The following is a 24,493-nucleotide window of genomic DNA, read 5'->3' as shown; positions in this document are numbered from 1 at the left end:
ACACCCTGGACTGGTGTTCTTCATGTTAAACCACATGATTAATCATAATTAATTTGAAATTCAACATACTTGTATCATCTACAGTTCAGAAACTGATGATTGCAGACCTCCGTCCTGTTTTCAGTAAAACTAAGAGTCAATGCACCTGCCAGTTGGCATGCGTCATAGTTCCCACTGATGCCCGGTGATCTCCTGGTCGCCGAATAAACGGAACTCGAGCAAACTGGTGAGTAAGCTCGGAGAACACTGTATCACAATTTATCACTCTCCGTCAACATGTGAAAAAATTTTAAGTGGCAGGGGGAGACAAAAGAAATAAAGACAAGTGATGGAAAATAAAATGAATAAAGACAAAGAACAAGGGCAAAACAAAACAAAAAAAAAAAAAAATAATAATAAAAAGTGCACGAAGAAACAAGGGAGACAAAAGGAGGACAGAGATGAGTTGTTTATGAGCAGCCCAAGGAGAGGTCAGCTGTTGCCGGTAGACACTCGTTAATCTGTCATTACTCTCATCAGGCCTCTGGCATCACCAATCTGGCAGTGTATGTGTGTGTGTGTGTGTGTGCACGTGTGTTTGAAAGAAGCAAGTCTGATTGGGATTCTGGTCGCCGGCTAGGGAAAAGCTGAGTCACCATGGCGACCTGGACTCAAGGAAGAAGGGGGGGGGGGAGACGAGCTCGGGATGAAGAGGAGACGGCAGAATGAAAAGAAGACGGATGAAGGAAAGAAGAGCGGGTTTAAAAGTAGGAACGGTCTGAAGAATCATGAAACGGCTTCTCCTTTGGTTTTGCACAAATTGCATCCTCTGGATTTCTTCGGTGAGAAAGTTATTCGGTCAAAATAAAGTTGAATTCTTATGAAAATAAATCAACCGTCCTTTTTGTTGAAGACAAGTTCTTATGCCGGAGCACTTTCACAATCCAGCAGCATAGCTGAGTCAAGATGATCACGACATGATTCGGCAGTTGATCTTGCACTTGCTAAAAGTTAATAAAGTTGACTTGAACTAGGCAAAAACAGCCATGGAAGAAGTTAGTTTAAAAAAAAAAAATACCTTGTGCTATTTTGCACCGAGACCAATTCTACGAGCGCATGCATGCTTAATACTAGATTCTCCATTGACATAATGGATTTTTAAACAATATGTACGTAAGTGGCCTTTTGCTGGTAACTGCATGATTAATTCATTACATCTGTAATTAGGTCGGGACTAAATGTTTTCACTGGTAGCACTAATGCTCCTTTGTGAAAATTTTAGCAGCACTTGCTCAATATTTACTGACACCACTTATACTGAAAAATTATACATCTTTATATCATTTTAACTTTACTGGGCTATTGGTGATCGCTTCGGAGAGATTACATCGTTGAGATGGAACCCACGTGAGTGCATTAAGATTTAACTCATCCGGAACTATCTGCAAGGTTTAAGATGAACTCATAAGCATAAACATTCATAATTCAGTAAAACTCATTACACTAAAGGGGACAGTCTGCAAGGTTTTTTTTTTTTTTTTTTTTTTTCCAATTTTATCTATTTATTTTCTTATTTTTATTTATTTATATTTTAATTCTAATGAATGTGAGTTGAAATTAATCTTATTTTACTGGTCAGAGGGATAATATATTTTACGGCAGACTGGCTAGTAACTACTTTTTATACCAGACTTCTAAAAGCCAAGGTCTGTTATTTCAATTATATTGGGTTGTTTTAAAGAGGTTTTCTAATTTTATTAGACGATAATAATAATTATCGGTGACGATATTGGTGACGATAATAGGATATTAGAATAATTAGATGTCGAGAAACAAAAGTTCGGATGATGGAGTACACTTTTTCGTTCTAATTTTTTTCAATGTTTTATTAATTTATTCGTATAAATCATAAAAACTATCTTTATTAAACTTAATATTACATTAAAAGCGATCATGAGAAAACGGACTAAATATGAATTGTGTCTGAATGAACATTGGATAAAAAGAAAGTGAATGAAAAAAAAAAAATATCTGGGTTCTGCAGAGTTTTCTGACACCAGTTAAATATAAAACAGCTAAACGATGCCAAAGAAAATGAAATCCACTGAAATCTGCTTGCAGAACACAAGAGTTTTAAAAAATCTAGACACACAAATAGATAGATCTATTTATCTATCCCTATACTATATAGGGAAATTAACTGTTCTACTGACCAATTCCAACATGGTATGAGGTGTTTGCAGGAAAACACATCCAACAGTGTAGAGTGAGAATGAGCATATTTGCAATTTTGACCATGTGGGGCATCTTGGGAAAAGAAAAAAAAAAAAAAGTTAATGAATTAACTATTGATTAAATAAATAAATAAAATACCCCCCTCCAGTGGTTGATACTGGTATTAACCAGTATTATATACAGCTCCAATTCTTACACTTTCAACAAAAATAGCATCTATCTTCTTGCAGGGTGACAAGGTGCACCATGTAACCGCCTGAGGGAAACAGTTATTAAACTTTAATGGACGCTGAAAGTGACAACTGTTGGTGTGACACTAATATTGCTTTTCACAGCTAGTGAAAAATAAAATATTGCATAGTTTGTATTTGCGCTAAAATCGCTGAAGCATACAGTTGCTAGTGAAAGATTTTTTTATATTTCTTTCTTTGTTTACACTTCAATTTGATGTGCTGAACACTAGCCATTAAGACATCTTATTCATTTTTAAATGAGCTTATTAATCAGGACAGGCCTAATACATGGGATTTATGGAATTAGAATATATTTAAACACAATACAAGTTTAAATGCATTTCATGGAAACATAATGAAAGTCATGCAAAAAAAAAAAAACATTAACATACAACACAGAATAATTAATTTTGCTGCAGCTGCACAACTGCAAGCACTACATTTGGTTTCATATTAATATTATATTGCATTTATTATCCTTAATTGTAATATCGGGTATCTGTGAGGCATTAACAGATACAAGTGTGGAATACTGAAAAATACTGCTCTGGTAACAGTCACTGGCAATAATTGATTTTCTTTTAAGGTGTAAAAAAGGTTCCAAACCCCAGTATTGATTTCATCTCCTGTTAACCAAGAGATGTGTGACTGTTTTTGTGCATGAGCGAGCGGCTGTGTGCACGGCAGCGCGTACATGTTCATGGAACAAATGCAAAAAAACGACAATAGAAGTTTCTTTTCAGATAAATCTACCTCGACAAGGACTAATTTTGCTATTAAAAATATAGACGAGTGCATTTTGATTCCCTAAAATGATGACATAGCCGTGTCAGGAGTGATGCGACGGGAAGGACTTTACATGAATTAAGGTAGAGGGTATAAACAATAGAAAAATCCTCTTGCACATTAAATACAAATGCATCAAATGCACGTTTGTGAATTTAAGGAAGAAAATAATCCCTAATGGTGATTAGAAATATTAAAAACGATATAATGACTGTCATAGTGGGCAGTAGGTAGGTAGCTGCACAAACATACAGGCAAACAAACCAGCGTAGCAGCAGTTGTGCGTAGTACTCGATATTGTTTAGAGTGTTCACTGTAGCATTCTCTTAATACGCTTTTTTTGGCATTTTTTGCATTCAATTAGCCCTCAATATGGGTCCCAAGTGTAAACTGTTAAAAGTGCTATTGATGGTGGTGCTAAGAAGTCTAAGCATATTACAGTATTTTTGAAGAAGGCAATAATAGCTAAACATAAGAGAGGTACTATCGTGAACTTTAGGCTTTCAATGAAACAACAGAAGTGTGACTAGCAGAGCAGTGGACATTTCAAATAACAATTTGATGTCCTATTTTCAGAAAATTCTCCGACAAAAAAACTTCTATGGATGGTTTTCTTGTTCAAAGAGCCCCCACCTGACTAACCATCAAACCACTTCAAACCACCATTAACACATTAATAATGAAGTTTATCTTCAATGCCTTTCTGTTTTTCAGCTACACATAAACACATGAAAAAGATTTAAAAAAAAAAAAGGTATGTGTTTGGGTCTGGAGAATGTATCAATGGTACATTGAATACATTAATTTCAATGGGAAATAAGAATTCAGTTTTTGCGAATGTAGACAAAGAGCAAAATAAATTCTCAGTCTCTCTCTCTCTCTCTATATATATATATATTGTATGTGTGTGTGTGTGTGTGTGTTTGTGCACACAGTGCAAAAGTGAAGAAAGAGGGAAAATAACACATAATGTTGTTCTTTCAGATGAAGCCATATGTGAATCTTTGAATCCTCTCACTAAGATTATGCACATGTGGTTGTCAAGCACATGGACTGTACAGTGACAAATTAGCCACAGTGTATTTCACTGTCAGTAACACTAAATTAAAAGAAAATCAGAGCTTCCGCTGAAATGCAATACCTGGATGGAAAATGGATATTTTTTTCTCTTTTATTCATTAAGACTCTCAATTAGTTTTGACTAAAGCTAATTTGTTTAAGAGGTTCCTGAGGCATATCCCTGACTGTTCAGGGCTCCTGAAACCTGTTTTTAATATGATTTCTCATAATATGGTATAATTTATGACAACAGATGATGAATGAATCAGAGAGAATTACGCATAAAATCAACCAGAAATATGACTGATTCCACTCATTTAAAAAAAAAAAAAAGGTTCTTTAAAGCTCATGTTGTCTTGATATTCTGATTGTTTTTTTTTGTTTTTTTTTTCATAATTTTCTTTCTTCAGGAGGAGCAGGCTTCTGACTTCTCTAAAAAAAAAAAAAATTGGATAAAATCTTACTTGCAGTACTTACAACCATATCAAACATGTGGACCTCCAGGAAAAGGAAAGAGTCATGAAGGCTTAATAAACCCATGTAATAAATTTGACAAAGGATTGAATCAAATCGAATGTCACCAACGGACTCTTTCTATGACCAACGCACAATGTAAAAACATTTGGTCATTGGCTGTGTATTTTTTATTTGTTCAGAAATATTGCTTAATAATCAAATGTCACAAGGGGAATATGGCTGTTGTCTCTTGCAATCAAAGCTGAATTAAAAACATTTTATTTATATATATAATGACCTCTCCAACACCATAGAGGAAACTGCTAGAATACCCAAATAGGATTAAATATCTCTTCTTTTTTGGTGGTTTGACATTTTAATTATCACGAAGCAAAATATCAGTTGATAATTAATAGAGCTTATGTTAGACAGCTTGTTATGTACTTAACAAGTAATGGAGTAATGTTTTTTTTTTTTTTTTGTTTTTTTTTTCCATAGGTTATTAATAATCATTATCACCATTGTAAAAATACTTCCAAGAAAACATGTTGCCTGATTAACCACACGTAAAATAAAGAATGGAGTTAGCTACTATTTACTCTTTATGATCCAACTGTTATCAATAAGATAGAATATCATCTCTTTAAAAGTAAAATAAATCATATTTCAAATGTTTCTTCCAGCTTCCAGTTCACAAAATGTGTTTTCGTTATTCATTGTGCAATGCGAGTTTGAATTCTGGTGTGTATTGATGCCTCATTTAAATGCAGGCTGAGGTCATGGAATTCCAGTATGTAGAAGAAATAAAAAATAAAATAAAATAAAACAGAAAAAAAAAAAATCTGTTAACAGTTCAGAATGACAATAATTTTCTGTGATAATTTAAAACCCATGGGGCCTGCATCAGAGGAAAGTAACCTAAAAAGCATTTCAGTTTGATAATTTCTATGATCTTGAACAAACCACTTATGGCCAAGAATGTTTTCTCATGAAAGCCTTAACCGTTGGTGTTTTTGTTGTTTAATAAAATATAAATGTTTAACTTAAACACCAATTGGTTTGCGCACATGGGGAGATCATGCAAACTGTCAGAATCTAACCAGAAAACTTCCTGTTGTGAAGCAGAAGCACCAACCACGTCAGCTGTTTTTATCTCTATTCATTTGTTATTAATTTATCAATTTCTTTTTTTTTTTTTTGATAACTGTTATTAAATAGATGAGGGCATTTTAGCAAAAAAAATTAAGATAAAGCCAATTAACCTTGTCATATATTACCATAAAGTAGTGGGTCTTGTCAGTTTATTACAAGTCAATTAATTTCTGTGATTCAATATCTTGACACCTTCATTTCTAATGATGACTCAAAGTTGAACAACAATTAATATCCAATAGACATGGCAGTGTGTGTGTGTGTGTGTGTGTGTATGTATCAGCACAAACATATACACACACACACAGACACATACTCACATTGTATGTGAAAAAAATAATATCTGACAGAATATAACTGAAAAAAAAAAAATTATATTACTATAAAAATATTGCTCACATTACAATTGAAATTAAAAATTTTTAAATGTTCAAAACTTCAGAGCCTTATTTTGTCAAAGCAGACAATGAATTAGATTTTTTTATTTTTTTTATTTCTTTACTTACAAGCAGTTGAACCTTGTTGCTCTCTCGCTTCTGATGCTGTGGCTTGTGCCGCTATTATCTGAATGTGTAACAACAGCTTTTCTAGTAATTGTCAGAAAATCCACTTGTAATGAATGACTAAAAGGTAGGACGGGAGTTAGAGCTGAGTTGGAAATCATTTTATTTTAACTGTATTAAGAGATTACAGTGTTCTAGGGCCAACCCACATGAACAAGAACCCAAAGTGAGGATGTCTCTACAAAAAAATAATGTCAAGATAGTTATGGCCTGCTGTTTGAGTAGAGTGTAAACATTAAGACAGTGTAAAGGAACTTGGAGAAATACTAGCTTTTTCATATGTCTAGAAAAGTGACTTGTAATTTTTTTTTTTTTTTTTTATAAAAAAAAAATATATATATATATATTGTAATGTACCAGCAAAATGAATATAGTTTTGATGAGAGCCATAATTTTTTTTTTTAACAACCTCACGCGTTTGATGTGTTGATAAAAAAAAAAATGTAAAAAAAAAAGACGGGGAATCTCTGAAAGCTGTTCAAAAGCAGCACTGGACTATTAGTGGATATGTGAATTATGAAACACAGCGGGAAAACATTATTGGAGCCCTATCACGGTGACAGCACACACACCCATCCCCTTAATTCCTCACAGTTGAATTTCTATCAGGATGAAATCATGCAGCTCGTATCAAAAAACAGTGGCAGTAGCCTGAAAAAAGTAAGTTCAAATAGCCGACAGAATATGCCCCTTTTTTTTTTTTTTTTATGTTGCATGTAATTAACATATAATATTCTGTCATGTTAATTCTATCCTGGAAATGAGCCATGAAGAACACACAAGAGAAACTTCAATTACCTCATAATGTGCCAATATAGACCTACGTCTAGGCTCATTCCTTTCCCTTATTTGCCCATCCATAATCCCCTTCCCGATAGCGACTTCATAATATTGATTCATTCAAATCCGAATTTGTAACCGCACTTTGTTCCGTTTACGAGTTAATGGAGACACCGATACGATAAAGAATGCCCTTCTTGTCATGTGATAACCCACTCGTCCAAATGATTTGAAAAGCATTACAATGTAATATCCCCTACACGTTGAATGACCTCGATCTGTACGAGAACACCTAGTTTGAATGACACCTTTCATCACTTGTGATTTGTTTTCTCTGTCCTAGAAGAAATCCCAAATCATTAATTGCTAATGTATACTTTGTGCCTGTTTTCAAGGCTGTACCTGCATTTTACAGAGACAGACTTTGTCCCTCGCTTGGAATAGCAGCCTTAGACAGGCATCCTGCTCGCAACATTACATTATTATTCAAGCCTCAGAAACAAATTCAAAGGAAACACTATCTCCTGTCTTTGGTTAATTAAATAAATTAATGATTATGTTCAATTAAATCTAACAAAGAAAAAAAAAAAATGTTGAAGCGGGGACCTTCTCGCTGTGAGGCTGGAAAAAGTTAAGCAATGCATCATTGCCTTACGTCTCATCTCACTTAGCCTAATAACATGAAGACTTTTAACATTTTTCTCAGATTTACAATACATTTCTCTTTTTAAGTTAAACAGATAATGATTAAATGCATTTATAGGGATAATTCGGTTCGTAAAACTTCAGAAAACATGAAACTTAATAGTACTACAATAGAATATTTAATAAAGGTCCATTGGGTTCTTTGAGCGACATAATTCAAGTGACCCATATTCTGATTTATATCTTTTTTTTTTTCTCGCCCCCATGCATGTAGCACATAAGTGATATATTATCAAATAGGGGAGGAAATAAAACGTCATATTTGAAATGTTCTCAGTTCTTCAGTTAACTGTAATGATTGGATATCACTTTGTTATAAGCATGATAAACCACCAGTGTGTCTCTCAGCAATGCACACACAGGAGCAAATACCCTGACATTGGGAGATGCAACCGTTTGGAAAAAGCAAATGCAAATCCTTCATAAAATGACGGTTCAATGAAGTCATTTATTCCCTTGTATTTTTAAGGCTAGTCAGTATAAGTAGACCCTATATATATATATATATATATATTAAGATATGTATGTACCTTAGATAAGCGTTATAACATAGATATATATGACAAAAAAAAAAAATATATATATATATATAAAATCCTGGCAACTGTCATGATCAAGCGTTCCGATATATTGTTAACAATATAAATGTATGTGCGTATATATACATGTATATACACACTGTGTGGGTACAGATGCCCTTGCATCTATAATTATGCTATTTGTTGAATTATTTTGATTATGTTTTTGTGAGTGGATTTTTTTGGGCTTTTGCCATTTTAAAAGTTCTTTTTTAAAGTCTTTAGAGACTAATTGTCTGGTAAAAGTTTTGCCATGTCACCATATGGACATGAATCTTGCATCACTGTGAGAAGTTTTGCTGGAAAATGTAACAAAAAATGTAGAAAATAAAAAAAAAACAATGAATTAATGAAGGGAACTTCAATCAAACACCTGGTCGGACGGTCAGGTATTGCATAGTCAATGCTTTTTTTAGATATTCATTTTTGTCTTTCACTGATATTTAAAGTAGGAGGCAACCAACATCTTGTGCAACATGGCAAACATGCTGAGGGACATCAATTTTATGGAAAGCAGGCTGACTAGCCAAACATCACTTTTAATTAAAATCATCTGTGATAAAAAGTTTCCAGTTTTATAATGTGTGTGTGTGTGTGTGTGTGTGTGTGTGTGTGTGTTTGTGGTGTTGGGGGCACAATTTTCTGGAGAACCATTACCATTAAAATATGCCATCACTGCCACTTTGCTTGAAACAAACATAAAACAGACTGCAACTATGCAGACTCACAAGTAAATAGCAATGCTGGCAAAAAAGAAAGGAAAAGAAAAAAAAAAAAAACAGGAACTGATTGAACAGCTTTTTTAAAGTTTTTCAAGATTATTACCAGATGGCACTTCTTATTTTTTTTTCTTTTGTTTCCCTTTTTTCATTTCTTATTTTTTTTTTGAATTTAGTTCTTTTTCCATAGATGTATCTATTCATTTTCTTTATTTATGCATTTGTTATTTATTTATATATTCATTTATTGATTTTGTAGCAGCTGCCAGCTCAATGATTTGGCAGCAGAGCACAGCTGGGACAAGGACTTTTACTTCTATAGCTGCCATGTACACACACACACACACGCACACACATACACACACGCATTGTCAAGTCTGTAAATGCTGGATGGTATTAAAGTGGAACTATAAAAGTCCTGCGAGCACCAAAAATGCTGAGAATACTTTTAAACCCACGCCAAATCTGTGGGTGTATCCTGAAAAGACCCACATAAATCACTACAATCAGGGGTTTGTTTGCAAGCTCTGGATTTAACGCCACCCGTCTCGGCTCGCTGGTTGTATCCTTTGGCTTTCGCGGGGTAATTTTTGACAATTACCAGATTTATGGAGTGGTTGGCACGTAAGTGGCAAACTGTTCCCAGTTCAAACGACGAGGCAGCTTCAATCCAAAAAGAACAATCTGCCAGGGAGGCCCAGGCCAGATGTATGACCTTGTCCGGCCTCAGCTGCTACAATAAGCCAGCGATGATCCTGTCATCCGTTCGAGCCAATACCCATTTCACGTTCTAAGTAGCAGAGAGCTTCTGTGCTTTTTGGAAAAAAAAAAAAAAAAAAATCACTTTAAATTTGAGTCAGAAAACATAAGCTCAATGTAACAAACCAGATATGTTTGCATAATCAAGATATAATACACAGTATTATAGTATAGTGGGCGCATAGTAATTCTTATCCCGATGTGGAAGTTAGTCATTGTCAAAGGCACGTTTAGCCTAAATCTCCAAAGAACTCCGAACATTTGCCACAATTACAGGACTGTCTCAGAAAATTAGAATATTGTGATAAAGTTCTTTGTCTTCTTTAATGTAATTAAAAAATCAAAAATGTCATACATTCTGGATTCATTACAAATCAACTGCAATATTGCTAGCCTTTTATTATTTTAATATTGCTGAAAACTCAAAAATCCTATCTCAAAATATTAGAATATCGTGAAAAAGTAATTTTTGTTTTTTTAATTGCATCACAGAAGAAAAAGAACTTTATCACAATATTCTAATTTTCTGAGACAGTCCTGTATGTGGAAATAGTTGTGAGACAGTGTTGAATAATTTCTATTGTTATGCTATTCTTTTTCAACAAATACATAGCTTTTTACTTCCCATCAACAATGAAGAAAAAATAAAGAATGCAATCATTTTTGTAAGTTTGTGAAAAAGCCTTACATTTGGGAACAATATCGCCAATAGGGTGGATCTGTATTAAGTGCGTGAGCGGCTTACAAGCGGGTGTAACTTCAAAACGCAAGAAATGATAACCTACAACATATCAAACAGAGAGGAACACCATCGAACAAAATGCTTCATGACTCGAACATCTGTTACTGTTATAATTGTACATGTACAAAGTCATTCTGCTCGCCAAACTTCACGCTGGGTACAGTTTGGTAGCTGTCAAGTAACAGTCTGTCTGGAGCTGGGAGGGGATATAACATTCAAGAACAGCAAATCATGGAGGAAATAAGACAAGCTGGAGAGCTATTTGAGGAAACTATTCCCCAGAGAGGAGCTGTGTTTGTGGCGTTGAAATTTTTGTTTTTTGGCGGGGGGATCAAAATATCTAAAAAGAAAAAAAAAGGGGGTTTCGAGGCCTTAGTTTTTGCTGTTAGGAGGAAACACCGGAAACGTCCTCCAACAGCTCAGCAGAAAACATATATGTGATTATGGCCATGATGGCTATAAACAGTAAAGCAGTAAAGCTGCATTTGGCAATAAAAGCAAGTGGTGGCATTAAATTACAAGCTATCACAGTGGATCTATGCAAAGAAGCACAAGTTATGAAAAAAAGAGAAATATTTATTGAGAATATTTATTCTAGAAAATAGATAAAAAGATAGACAACACAATTTGCTAGAATTATGTCAGAGATTGATTTATGGAATAGCTTGCTTTATTGATATACCAGATACTATGGTCATGTTGATTCTGTCATTTTTTAGTTTTTAGCGTACATTTTGGTTTATAGCGCCTCCTTAAATTAATCCCTCTCTGAATTCTATCCCATTATCATTCAGTCTTATCAAACAATACAATTCACGATATAATTTGAGGCCCTTTAATAAATAACAATACAGCTCCAGTTCATTTTGGATGAGGTCAATAAAATTAAATGCAATTTCCTTTGGGTGCCTGAGAATCTTTGTTCACTGGGCTCAGGTTTTATATCCTATATCTTTGTCTTTTAGATTATTTTCTTTCTTTCGAGCATTCAAGATTGCAAGGGGAGAGTGATTTGAGTGGATGGGGGTTAAATCTGTCTTTTGCAGAGAGCAATATTAAGCAAGGCAGCCTCAGGCAGCCGTGAGTGAAGGAGCTCCGTGAGAGGAGGACTATATATTCTCACAGGTGGCCTCCGTTTGCATGCTTTACCACTAATTATGTAAAAAGCCATGTGTTTCAGGCATGTGTATATTTAATTGCATTTTTATGACGAGATTCGACTCGTCGTCCAGATAAGCGTATTGTCCCCGTTATCGGGTGTGACAATAAGTACATAATAGTCTGTTGTTGTTTAAAATTGGATTATTGTGCATCAAATACACAAAGTAGCATTCTTGTATTGTCAAATATTATACACATTTATTCCACAACAATTTGTGGAATCCAAAAATGATATATTTAACTGAACAAAATGATTGTTATGTGTCAAGCTGGGTGTCGGTATGATATGTGCACAGGACAAACTATTACTATATCATGCACACAAAATCACGCCAATGAAGGTTTGTTTTAACAGCTTTATGGTCAAAATGAGCTATTGACTCAATCCATAATATGAAAAAAAATTGTTGTTTTCTTTTGAAATATATTCATTTTTTAACACCAAGGATTTCTGTAAAAAGAAGTTAACATCGACCCTCCGAAAATGGCCGACGCGAGCCGGGATTGATTTCGACCTGAATCAAATAAACCATTTGACACCCAAAAAATTCATACGCTCACATTTTCAAGTCACCGATTTCTACACACACGAACAGCCAACAGTCTTCGACGTGGATTTTCAGTGACGGCAAAAAGAATCGGACACCAGAGTGCAGCGGGTAGCATGTAGATCAAGTCAGTGTCGACCTGCGGGTGAGAGAGCATCCATCAGCAGCGGCATCCTTTGCTTCAGCCAGATGAAAACTGCTGCCAGTTTATCTCCCTTAAAAGACTTATCTCCATGTTTCTATCACCTTTTTTTTCCACATTTCAATAAACCAAGTCTACCTCTGCTCTCTGCTGTATGGAGACTTAATAAATCAATCATAATAGCTGTAGGTAGTCGTGACTTCAGCATTCAACAACATATCCCTGAGGTATTGCTGCTGAGAGACTGTCAAACGTATAATTGTTTTATCTGTGCGTTGTATAAACCAGAGTAGAAAATATCTCACTGCAATCTAGTGAGCATGGTACCAAAATACCTGATCAGATTCCAATATCTGGTTCAATATGGGTAACTGCAACATCGCCAGTCCAGCATAAAGGAATAAATCTTTATTAATAACATGTTTCAGAAAAAAATGCCTCCACCAAAGTAAAGGTTTGCAATCACCTGTGTCTGTTTTGGCGACAAGCGCTAAGATCTATAATCAACATTGTACCACATCCGCTCATGCTTTATGTTTCAAAAACACGTCCTGCTTCCACTAACTATCAACCCATCATCAAATATGCATCAGGAACTACATGTGTACCTGAAAATTTAGGGAGGGGTGAAATGTGTTTGCACCTGCGCGAAGCACATGTTTTGTAATCTGTGTGTCAAGTCGCATCGGAGAAAAGTTGAGAAAGCAAAATGTGACATCCAATTGTATATTCCTATCCTTCTGTAAACACCGGTTTGGTTTCTTTCCTGCAAGTGGCATAAGCTGCGGCATAAAATGGCCTAAGATGGTTAATTAAAGCATATGTGGATGAAAGAAATTTAGTAGAGGGACTCTTCAATAGATAATGCTCATATATTACAAGAAGATCAGACACTTCTGTTGCACCTCTGAGAGCAATCTCTGATGTAAAATGCAGATATTAAGCCCCTGACAAGCTTTGCAAAGAGCTACAGTGAGATGATTTCCCCAGTGTCTCATGATGGAATGGTAAGTAGCTAAGCATAAAATACAATGACAGAACGGTCAATAATACAAGTGCGCAACGTGATCCATCCCTGGACGGCTCAGGTTACAAAGTAAAGAAATTCTCAAAGGATAATTGGGTTAAAACCCATAGTATGGTGGTGCACATTAGAACTCTGCCCAGAATGCTTCATAAAGCTAACAGCCAGGTCTTTAAGAGAGTCATTGCCTCGGGCTGTTTCTCCTTCAACTTTACTGCACGGCTGTTAAATCATGGACACAAACTGACAGAAGTCATTTTTGTGCAATTTCAAGGAACCAGGAAGTCTCATTCATGTCTCATATTGTGATTTTTACATGTAAAACACAGAAACGCCGCGCTGCTATGTGGCTGTGTAATATCGCTGAACATTCTGGTCAATATTGCTAGATGTTCTGCACGCCTGTGTTTCCCCTTGTCAACTCTGCAAAGCCTCCCTGTCGCGTCCCGGTCTAAACGAACGTCAATTTTATGCCTGACATTCAAACCAGAATACATTGTACACACACCACTAAACACAGTTGCAGACATAAAAGATGCTTCCTATTCCCGCAGCACATCCCCTCCAGTACGATTAGACATACAAAGGACACTTGTGCAGTTTTGGATAAAAGTCGTCCGCACAGGAAAGCATCGATGAAAGAGGAAATAATGGTATTGTCGTCTTTGCAATGCAGTCACTTATCAGGGATGACATTTTGCAAGCTTACAAGCTAAAAAAAAAAAAAAAAAAACTGTTGTGCCTTGTTAGTAGATCTGAGCATGAATACTTTATTCCTGCTGTAATTAGAGAGCAGCTGTCCAAATCACATCTAATTACTCTTGGGTACTGACCGTCACTCATCAGTCATACAGTATAAATTGATTGCAGATCACTTCTGTATATGGTATGATTTTTGTTTCCCGAATTTAAATTCAAATTTGATTTGGAAATTGAAATATTACCCAACATGCTATTTGAGGGGCAATACGACTAAAGTCATGAAAAGAAACATGTTCTCAATTCTATCGTCTCCTTCTACGGTTCAGGGTTACATTTACAATCCGTAAAGCGACAAATAAGTTGGCCTTGTTAATATTCAGTCATCATCTGCTTGTTGATCACTCAAAATATGTAAATTGCAGCTTGACCTGTGATCGACAGGAGTAATTTAGCGATCGGAGTGTTAGTAGCAGTTAGGGAGCTTATTTCTTGATGAGTTTTGGGTAATTTTGTGAAGATTTGCTTGGCTTATTAATTTTAATCAATTTTATGCAATGACTTGTTGATTTTTTTTTCTTTTACACCTGATTAAAAGCCAATTTACTCATGGCATTTTCCCACCCCACCCCCCTTTAAAAGGGTCACAAAATTAGCATAAAGGATATAACATATCTTATCTCTATATAAATGTGGCAAGGAGAGATGCCCATTCCCCCCACCCACCCACACACACACCCACAAACACACACACACACACACACAGGTTGCTTTAAGCACCACCCAAAAAGTCAACATGTGTGCAGTATTCAATGTAGTAACCTGAATGTGAAAGCAAAATACATAGTATTCATTATGTGACTCCGCGGCACAGAGTAAAACAGACTGATGAATTGTGACAAACACAAAATGAAAGATGACTCTCTCCTGGCAATTTCGAAGGTTGGGTTTTTGCAGATCTCAATTGAAAGTATAAAAAAAAAACTCTTGCATGTGAAGTGCCTTAAATATGCATGTTGAGTTAGATTAAAGATGATCACTAAATGTGTATATTGCCACAGGGAGAGTCACAATTAGATAAAATAAAAAAATAAATAAATGTTGGGGAAAAAAAAAAAAAAAAAGCAAGTGAGGTGACATGAAGATGAAGAGTAACCAAGTGAAGAGAAATGAATGACTGAGAGCGAAACAGAGTGAACGGAGTGAGAAGTGAATAGAGACAGACTGGGGCATCCATCTATCATGCAGCGCTGCTTCTGTCAGACACTAGTAATAGATGGGGAGAGATAGAGGAGAGAACACATATTCCTCTTCAATCTATCTCCTCTGACTATCAGGGTTTGCTTGTCAGGTCTGCTCTGTCACCCCGGACCAAGGCGATCACTGATGAGAAGGAAGACAAGTGTTGCACCACATGGATGCAAATAAACAGACATGCACAAACATTTGTGTGACTTTAGAGAAGAGAAGAGGAGCAAAGCGTGTACAAAGTGTGTCATTAACGGATGTTAGATTTTGCAAAAACTCAGCAAAATTCCTAATAAACTGTACACTATTTTACACCCTCAACTCCTCATTCCTCCTCCTTATACTGCTTCAGTTTAGTAACCCTTGGCACCTTCTGTCAATATCTGTTACTGTACTATTTAACATCCATTTTAACTGTGTTTATGCATAGTTTAATTAATCACCTGTACATTTGTAGTTGTAAATTATGTCCATAAGTCCTGTCTAAAATCTATTACCGTACATTTAATAGACATATCCATCTGTATGGTATGTTAAAAGTCTCCTATCTATAAATCCCCTGTGACTTATTGACGTAATATACCACGTCCATACTCTTTATTTATTCATTATATCTGCATCTGCTACTTTTCAACAGTTTTGGTTCGATCAGGGGTGGGCGATTCATTTTTACGAGGGGCCGTATGAGAAATCTGAACGAGGGCCGAACCAACGAAAACAAAAGCAACACACTTATATAACATGAATAGAATAATTGTTTCATCATTCATGTTCTGACTGACCTCATACGGGTCACATGTGGGGTCAAAGGCTCAAATGCCCAGGTCTGGGTCAGATGCTAAAGTGCATTTCATTACCCTGCACTTGTAGATGTAAAATATAGTCATCTTGGATTCACTCAGGGAGCAGAAAAAAAAATAACAATGACTTTCTTTGATACAGTTTGAAAGAAGCATTGTATTATATTAGATCATTTCTTCAAAGCTTTTGAGACTAATTTCACTATCAATGGGCAGCTTGTTCGCATTTCAATATGTTCCAATGAAGAGGGAAAATGCAGGAAATGTGAGAAATAGAACCAGAGGTCAGAGGAAGAACCATGGACCGGAATCTGAATCCACTTCATGAATGCCCCAACTATGTGACATTTTAAAGCTTTCAATCACTGGCATTGTGTTATGTGAAGTCAGAAGTGCCGAAGTCAACATCGACAAACATACAAAGAGGCCCTGCACTGTCTCATTACACTTCTGCCACTATAATTTCTGGGCAGAGACTGGATACATAATCATGCAACAGTGGTCTCACTCTTGGAACATGACAGCTCACATCTTCAGTCCAATAAAATGTCGCATTTTCGGGGATTTTCCGCTCTGACTGAAGTTTCAGTAATAAAAGACATGACACACATCAGTCATCATAGAATCTCAGTGTGAAAAGATCAGTGCGGTTCTCCAGAACACTTCGATGTGACAATCTCAAAGACACAAATTTTATTGGATTGAGTCTGACTCGAGGACTATAAATGGAAGCCTCGTTTGAAAATGTCATGTAGGAGCCTGCAGGAAAAAAAGAACAGCCAGGGCGTCTCTCTGCTCAGGCACATTTCTGGAACTTTGTCAATCCCTCAGACCCGGCGCTATTGTTTCCAGGAAGTGAGCAAGAAGTACCTGCAGATGTACTGCTGGTCTCTGAAGCAGCAACACTTGAGTGCCACCAAAACCTGATTTGAGCCCTTTTCTTGATCCAAAAATGTCAGGTTACAGTCATAACACAGGGAAGTGTGGAAAGTAAAATTCTGCCATAACTGCAGCTATGTGGATACCGGTGCTAATCACTAATGCATATTTTCTCCATTTGTATAGAATGTTCAGGGAAGAGAAAAAAGGATGCTCAGTATTATTGAAAAAAAAAATAATCTTTTTTTTTTTTTATTTATTTATTTTTTTTTTCAGGGGTTTTTGGTTTGTAATTGCATGAGTAATTCACTCATTTAGGTGAGATATCTAATATTCATATGCAGTGTGACTAATCATACATTGCCAATATGACTACATTAATAATGTCAATTTAGGCATATGACATGTCACAGGCTTCCTTTTTTTTAAATATGTGCAAATCCAAATATTTAATTTGACCTAGGACAGTGAAAAAATAAAATATAAATATAAAAAAAATATATACAATTATAAAAAAAAAAAAAAAAAACATAGAGCCATGACAAATATTTGATTTGACCTAGTACATTGAAAAAATTAAAAAAATATAAATAAAAATAAATAAAAAAAAATTATAAAAAACAAAATCATAGAGCCCATCCTTACGCTCATATATTCATTTTGTGAAGCTACATGTAGCTGTGGTTTTGCTGAGCAGCGTCACCTGCCATTCTAATTCCATTCTGCTTGGCATTCAGCACCCCACCCCAGCCCAGCCCCCGCACTTAAACCTTCCTCCCTCATTGCCTTCACCTTTCTCACTTCCTCTCTGTTTTTCAGCAGCATCTCTCACTCCCTCTTCCCTGTTGAGATGGAACTGTGCCATTGAACCAGCATCTGTTGCACACACAAACACACAAACACACACACACACACACACACATGAACACAATGCACTCGGACACGCACGCAAGTTCTGTTGCCACTCAAACCCCTACCGTAGTGGACATCTTGTTGCTTTGTTTACAACACTATGAAGACATATTGTGAATATTTAAACAATAAAACAGCACGTTGTCTACTCGCAATTTGTACCACGCGTAGCGTGACGTCGAAGAATTCTCCTCTCACGCTAATCTTTTTGAAATATTCTGGAGCCACTTCCTTTTTCCCCCTTGCATCATTTCAAGTACCTTTTTCCTGAGTCCCCTCCTTCAAGCTCTCTAAGACCTTCCTTTATTTTGTCTGCAATGTCCATGAAGACCAATGTAACCCCCCCACACACACACACAACCCACAGCATTTATAACAATAGACAAACACAATTTCTCAATGTAGATGCTTCTTTTTATATATTGTTACTGTACTCGCCTCATTATCAGGGAATTACCACTCCCATTTTCACCTTAGAGTAATTTGTCCATCACTGCAGAATCATCATTCCACCTGCGCCCAACCTTTCATGCTGCCACGTAATCTATTTGAAAAACAAACATACCCTCTAATCTGTACATAAATATGCAGATTAAGCCAATATTCTTATTGCATTAGAAACACTACTGCAGGCATTAATGTGTACCTGCAGAACTATACATCAACTCCCACAGTGATAAAACCTTATTTTCCCTCTGCACAGAAACTCATTGAGTTTCGCTGTGTGAGACCCATTCCTTTCTCTGCCGTCCTCTTTCTCCCCCACACAGACACATCAATCAATTAGTCTTATAATAACACTTATAATAATAGACACTCCTCCTCTTTGGCTCCATTATTCAGTCTGACATTGACAAAAAGAGATGCATTTTAGAAGACTTTATTGAGCAAAGTTAGGTAAAGTACTTGCTTGTGTCTTTTGCTTTCATCCCAGCTTTTCTATATCCTTTAGTCTTATCAAAAATAGAGGTGTTGCACAGAAACATGTGGTAGATTCATTATTAATCAATTTTTCCTCTTTAGGCAAAATAAGATATTGCATAATAATAAAGGCCCTTAGTATCATTGGAGTACTTACATTGCTTTTGTCTCAATAGTGTAAAAATGCTCTGCCCCATCTTGTTACACTTTCCACAAGATCCTTTGACTCTACTTAACTCAGTCAAGTAAATTGCAAACTTGATAAACTGTCTGCATTGTCAGCTTTTGCAAAAGCAGCAAGGGATTTGTCAAGCGAGTCCGACCTTTTAATTGTCAATTGTTGTTTTCTGATCAATCGGCCACCTCTGTCACACTCAATATAAATGCAGATCGTTCCTTGAGCTTCCTTAGTGATCGGAATATCTTGAGCTGTATGTTTGACTGCGGAATTCAACGTGATAAGAAACGATTTATCCCCAGTTTGTTTGTTTACCGAAGCCTTCACTTTAAAATATCAAAAGCCAAAGAGCTCAGGACGCACCGTTGTTGCCCAGTTAACAATAGATCCGACAGTTAAATAAGTTTTTGCACTTCCGCTTCTCAAAAAAGAAAATCTTTAAAGTTGTGTGTCGCAGATCAGTCATTCCTACTTTGCCATCTGCAAATACAGACATGAGAATGGAGTTCACTGCAAAAAGCACAAGCTTTCAGGTTCAAATTATTCTGACATCATCGGTAAAACAGAGCATTTTACTCTTAAAAACAGATCAACATTTTTTTTTTGTTTTTCAAATATTTCAAAATTCTGGTGCATCTTAAATGTACACTCCAACATGTCACTTAGCAATGTACATATATTGCGCGAGTGAAGAGGGTTCATATCTACATCACATATTGTGTCTAACATCATCATTGGGTAAGAAGCCCCTGCTAGGTGATAGCCTCTGTCACCTAGCAACTCTAACATCTAACTATAGTTGATTTTCACGGTCACATCTAATGGTTTAATTTGTCTCAACTTATATAGAACATGCACACCTTACAGTAACAAAGTGCTTGATGCTAGAAAGCAGTCATCTCTTCACAAACATATGCAGTCATGTACCAATGGAGGAAGAGCTACTATGCACGGCGCTAACAACGGCACAGCTTTGGCTTCAGTGTCCTGGACAAGGACAGGTCAGTGTGCTGAAAGGAGGAGCCAGGAATCAAACCACCAGCCCTCTGATTGGAGGGAAACCCACGTTCACAACTGAGCCATAGCCACCCCGCTGTTTATGACAGAAGGTTATGTGAATTATCACGTTTGCCAAACTGATATGTATGTATGCGTATAGAGTACACACACACATGCGTGCACATATATAAATATGATGAAATGCAAGATTTATTGCAATGACACCTATTGCATCTGTCTAATATCTATCTATCTATCTCATTGACTCATCTTCCACGAACATATTGTCATTAAATTGTATAATCCATCAATCCATCCGTCCCCCCGTCTTCTGCCGCTTATCCTGCAAGTTGTATAATCCGTGTGACAATTTAAGCAATTAGTGATCATTTTATCGGCTTCTTATTTGTAAAGTCGGCTGTTAGCAGACTAGACAAAGGTCTAGCTGTGCAGCTGGATGCGATTTGGAGCTTCGAAGCCTGGTTAGCTGAGCAACCTAGTCGAAGAATACCAGCATGAGTCTGTGGCTTTGGAAGATATAGTTCATAAATAGTTCAGCTGAAAACAGCTTTGAATCAAATTCTCTATAAAAAAAAATGGGTATCGTAGTTCGTGAATTCTCTTTACATCAGAACGAGTGAGCGCGAGTGATGCTTTTACTAAGCATCGCAGCAAATAGGAAAGTATACGTGTGTTACCTATTTAGCAAATAATGCTAAATGCAAAACATTGTTACCCATTTTTGTTTCTCCCAGACACAGGGAGAGACCTAGCCTTCATCAGACATGGTTATCAAATGCATCGCTGGATCTCCGGTCAGCATCTGCACAGTCAGCAGTCACTGACCGTTAAACTGAGGATAGCATTTAGTTTAGCATACGACTCCACCCCGCTGTGACCCTACAATTCAGCGTTTGAAAGGAATCACCTCTGAATAGGATGCTGTTAGCTTATGGGGTGTGTGTAGCTTTTGAGTGTTCTACCTGGTCTCACCTTTTTTTTTTTTTTTTTTTTTTTCAATATTTTCATTGCAACACCAAAATACAAATGTAATGATTATCAAGCAGAAAAAAAAAAAAAAAAAAAAAAAAAACAGTTTTGCAATCTGGATAGAGTGGCCATGAATTTGATTGGTGTTAGAGAGGAGGATGCAAAGGATAGAGAGTCACATGGTAGCAGAGGATTCGCTGTGGTGACTCCTGAAGGGAACATCCGATAGGAAAAGAGGAAGACTGCTAATGGATACTGCATTTAACAGGGTTTTCTTAAGCTTGTGGCAAGTAATATGTTAAGCTTTTAGATTGCAGCTGTAATAAAGACATCCTATAACTCTGCATTAAAAAAAAAAAAAGGCTAGTGATATTTTTCCCTGTGAAACTAAACAATGTGTACTTGCCATTTGCAGAAAGCTCCTCTGGCATGTATTGGGATTAACCCTATTTCAACTGCACGGATACATTGCAAAGAATAAGAATCCAACACCGAGATTAAAACGATGCGCTCAGACGCTTTCCTTGGCATACGTCCCAATGACCACAGATTTGGGAGAATTGAAGAAAAACTGTGACAAACTTAACATTTGCAGTTCGAGTTACCTCGATAACAACGATGCCAAGTTTTACCTGGGCACTGTGTGCCAAATCCCCCAGCTGAATATGTATCAGCCAATAACTGGGGATCATGAGTTAATTATCATTTACCGTCCTTCTGTTTTTGCCTCAGTGAGAGATAGTTACAGCTAGTTTGTGGATTTGCTCTCAGCTTCCCGAAAAGGCACGATAATATGATTGCTATCCCGATCCTCGTGGTGTTATACAAGACACAAAGTACTAGGGAAACAAAGAGTATAGTGATTTTGAGATTTACTGAAAAAAAAATGTACACGCACACTTCTAGTCAACATAGCTTAGATTGAGTGATGCTTAAATATCAGGTGACAAGATGAGTCAGTATCTTGAAAAATAAAAGAAAAACATCTGCAGAAACCAAATTCAACTCCAAAAAGAGAGAGAGAGAGAGTTGGCTGCCTACACACAGTATTCCAAGATACATGCAAAGACGATGTGCCAATACAATGAGAAAATGGGTGGCCAAATATAGAAAAAGAGACGTTGTAATTCCATTTCCTCAGTATTAGTTTCAAGCACGACTTCACTCAGTCACAGGTACGGGTATTTAAGGAAAGATACATGAAGAGAAGAGAACTACCTTGTAAAACCTCCTTTTATTCCACATGTGCTGACATGAATCATGTGTCATAAAAGCTCTGAGCCATTTAAACTCCATCATAATTCACATTTTTTTTTTTTTTTTTGGGGGGGGGGTTGATGTGCACCACTCACATCAGATTATTTTGGCTTCAGCACTTCTCGAGCTGCTTCGTTGTCACAACTATTTTCCAGCAATCCGGCAAATTGTTCAATATCCCATTCGCAGGGAAACATAAACGGTATATTCTATACATACCGTTTAACCCCCCCCCCCCCCACATAACTCATTCTCATCCCTGCTTCTGCTGTTCCCCTGCACACTCTTCTCCTCTTCTTCTACTAACTAGATCAAGGCAATCTCTCATTCACTTCACCTCTCATTCTTGCCCCTTCACTTAATCTTCAATAAACTCCCAGACACCCCCTTTCACTCCCTCCCTCGGCTCTTTAATTCACCTTCACATCACAAGCCTGCTGTATATTTTCAAAATTCAGTCTCTAACCCCCCCCTCCACTTGATCCAGACCTGTTTCTTCACCCTTCCACTACTTTGCAACCCCACCTCCCTGCCCTACTTCCCCCCTTTTCTCATGAATCTGGGGAAAACGGAACGGATATCATCCTCTCCGTGTAAGAAGTGGCGATGGAGGTGTGTGTGTGTGTGTGTGTGTGTGTGTGTGTTGGAGAGGGGAGGGGGGACCAGCGCCATTATCTCCCATCTCCCCATCTGCCTCCTACCCCTGCATTTGTGTGCACGTCTGCGCCCAAAAGCATCACCCCCCACCCCCAAAAAAAAAAAAAAAAATAATAATAAAAAAAAACATGCCATCTGTCAAGAATGATGCAGGGGTGGGTGGGGAGGGGAAGGTGCATGAGAGAAAGTGGAGTAAGAGGCTTCATACCTGCACGTCCCCGTCCTCCTCACCGGCTTGGTGAAGGTTTTTCTCCGGTAATCTCCCCTCGTGTCGAACCCCGAGAGCAGACCCCCCCTTTTTTTTAGCGTAATAGTACACCTATTAAATAATCCAACTCCCGTGCAGGGACAATTTGGAAAACAAATAAGGAAACATGTCCACTTTTTTTTTTTTTTCCTTTTTTTTGTTTTGTGGCGTGGGACTTGCCGCGCTCCTGGATGTTCGTACCTGGGGGGGGGCAAGCGGTTTCCTCCGGTCCCCCCTTGAGTTTAAGTTAAAAGAACCTCGGATCCTTTGTTAAAAACCTGTGCGTCTGCTAAAGATCCACTGGAAACCCTTTTTGGAGAGAGGAAAAAAAAAATAGAAAAATACCCCCCAAAAAATAAAATAAACCTTAAAGAGGCTCTGCTCCGCGTTGATCACCCATTAGGTCTCCCCTCCTCTTCGCGTTAATCGGTCATTTCAAGGAAAATACCCGGTGATGGAGGGTGGAGGTGCGGGGTGGCCGGGGGGCCCCGGGGGGGGTGAGGAGGATTAACGGAGGATTAACGTCGGCGCTTGTTTAAGTAGCAAAGCAATGAGGAATAAAAAAAAAAAAAAAAAAAAAAAAAAAAAGAGTTGTTGGAACCGGACATGGTCCTAGTCTCTCCCCGCGTCAGACGCACTGCTGATGCGTTGCGCTCCCGCACTCAACGCGTCTCTGTCCGACACCATCCTTCACTTATTCCGTTTTTTTTTTTTTCCCTCCTCTCTGCACTTTGCACGGGTCTCTCCAGCCAGGGGTATTCTCTGATGATATTTTGATAATTATCTGTCATAAAACCACCAGCATCCCTTCCAACTGTTCGTCAGAAAAAGCCCACCAGAAGTGACTTTGCCTTGACCTCTTATCTCTGCGTCGTCCTTCTCTCCAGGCGGCGGCACCACCGGACACTAACGCCCGGCGGACGGCCACATATTGCGGGGAACAGTCCGTATTCCACGGAAGAAAAAAAAAAAAAAATCGGGGAGGTGGAAAAGAGGGGTAAAAAAAAAAAATCTCTAATCCGAAACGACCCCCTGAAAAAAATCCTTCGCGTCCGTCTCTCTTTTTTTTTTTTTTTTTTTTTTTT

General features: G+C 37.2%; 1 protein-coding gene across 1 annotated transcript in view; it reads right to left on the bottom strand.

Moving 5' to 3' along the window:
- Positions 1 to 24,001, bottom strand: part of LOC147235272 (leucine-rich repeat and fibronectin type III domain-containing protein 1-like protein) — a 169,030-nt gene extending 145,029 nt beyond the window's left edge. Inside the window, exon 1 of the mRNA XM_086142023.1 lies at positions 23,370 to 24,001. The gene's annotated coding sequence lies outside the window, so the exon portion shown is untranslated. The remainder of the gene's footprint in view (positions 1 to 23,369) is intronic.
- Between the last annotated feature and the right edge of the window lie 492 nt (positions 24,002 to 24,493).

This window comes from Fistularia commersonii, chromosome 3, assembly GCF_037954325.1.
Source record: "Fistularia commersonii isolate RoL2024-O1a breed Wild chromosome 3, RoL_Fcom_v1.0, whole genome shotgun sequence".
NCBI classification, from domain to species: domain Eukaryota; kingdom Metazoa; phylum Chordata; class Actinopteri; order Syngnathiformes; family Fistulariidae; genus Fistularia; species Fistularia commersonii.
This window is presented reverse-complemented; position numbering and strand designations above follow the sequence as displayed.